Consider the following 1,936-nt stretch of genomic DNA (forward strand, 5'->3'; position numbering starts at 1 on the left):
TTGCTCTCCCAGGCTCGTCGTTGAGTAAACCATCACAGGCGTTCCTGTCTGTGATGCAGCGTCAAGGGTAACCACAGCCATAGTCTCCGAGCTGATAGTCCGTGCTGCTGCAAACGTCATCTAACTGTTCGTGCAGATGGTTGTTGTGTTGCAAACGCCGCCATCTGTTGACTCAGGGATCGAGACGTGGCTGCACGATCCGTTACAGCCATGCGTATAAAATGCCTGTCATCTCGACTGCTAGAGATATGATGCCTTTGGGATCCAGCACGGCTTTACGTATTACCCTCCCGAGCCCACCGATTCCATATTCTGCTAACAGTCATTGGGTCTCGACCAACGCGAGCAGCAATGTCGCGATACGATAAACCGCAATAGCGATAGGCTACAATCCGACCTTCATTAAAGTCGGAAACGTGATGTTACGCATTTCTCCTCCTTACACGAGGCATCACAGCAACGTTTCACCAGGCAACGCCGGTCAACTGCTGTTTGTGTATGAGAAATCGGTTGGAAACTTTCCCCATGTCAGCACGTTGTAGGTGTCGGCACCGGCGCCAACCTTGTGTGAATGCTCTGAAAAGCTAATCATTTGCATATCACAGCATCTTCTTCCTGTCGGTTAAATTTCGCGTCTGTAGCACGTCATCTTCGTGGTGTAGCAATTTTAATGTCCAGTAGTGTATGTTTGGGCAGCACGTACAGCATCATAAGCTACTGTCCAAACTGTACACAGTGTAGTAGTAACAACTATGTCTTTATTTTTAAAAAAATACTTGTGAAGGAGGGAAAGTGCCCTCCATCTCCACAGTGCGTGACCATGGCACTGCACACACTAACTAATAGCTCCATGCCAAAGCGTCACTCGCGGCTCCCCCCGTCATAGGTTTGAACCCTCCCTTGGGCGTGTGTGTGTTTTGTCCTTAGTGTACGTTAGTTTACGTTCGATTAAGTAGTGCGTAAGCCTAGGAACCGACGACCTCTCCAGTTTGGTCCCATAAGACCTTACGACAAATTTCCAAAGCGTCAGCGACCAGTCTCCCCTCTGGGGTCATGCCACTGCTATTCGTGCAGCTAGCGCGCATAGCGCCGGCCAGCATTTCGCCCACTGCACGATCTGCAAAGCTAGCGCTAAATCCACTCCCTGCTTACGTATGTGTCTGATGTGTGCGTTTAGGTGTTTACATTTCAACAGTTTTAATGCATCCTTCATTATGGATAAAGCATTCCGTCTTCAGGCCACAAGTGGCCCATCGGGACCATCCGACCGCCGTGTCATCCTCAGTGGAGGATGCGCATAGGAGGGGCGTGTGGTCAGCACACCGCTCTCCCGGTCGTTACGATGGTTTTCTTTGACCGGAGCCGCTACTATTCGGTCGAGTAGCTCCGCAATTTACATCACGAGGCTGAGTGCAACCCGAAAAATGGCAACAGCACATGACAACCGGGATGGTCACCCATCCAAGGGCCGGCCACGCCCGACAGCGCTTAACTTCGGTGATCTGACGAGAACCGGTGTATCCACTGTGGCAAGGCCGTTGTCCCTCATTATAGATAAGGACATTTGCAATGCAGATGTCTCTGCCCATTGTACCATAATTTTATGATTTTATTAAATTGCTTCTCCTAAATTGAAGTAAACTGAAGTATAAATGTGTCCATTCTTATAGAGAGGAAATGTGCGTTGCATATGTAAGTGCACATTGTAAACTATTATACATTAATTTATAAGAGGGTAGAATGAAAGGAAACGAAAGACTAGAGTTTAACAATTAAATTTATTTTCTCGAGAAAATAGATAGTAGCAACGTCTTTTTTATCTTACAAAAAAGATTCCACATATTGGACTATTTCATTTGTTTCAAACAATATGTTTGTTCTGAACACAGATAACAAAACAGTTTGACAAAATAAATAACTGGCAATACTATGCTTT

General features: G+C 46.6%; 1 pseudogene; it reads right to left on the bottom strand.

Annotated features, from left to right (window-relative positions):
• Positions 1-1,425: 1,425 nt before the first annotated feature.
• On the bottom strand, positions 1,426-1,543 carry LOC126299919 (5S ribosomal RNA; annotated as a pseudogene).
• Between the last annotated feature and the right edge of the window lie 393 nt (positions 1,544-1,936).

Source organism: Schistocerca gregaria, chromosome X (genome assembly GCF_023897955.1).
Source record: "Schistocerca gregaria isolate iqSchGreg1 chromosome X, iqSchGreg1.2, whole genome shotgun sequence".
Classification (NCBI taxonomy): Eukaryota; Metazoa; Arthropoda; class Insecta; order Orthoptera; family Acrididae; genus Schistocerca; species Schistocerca gregaria.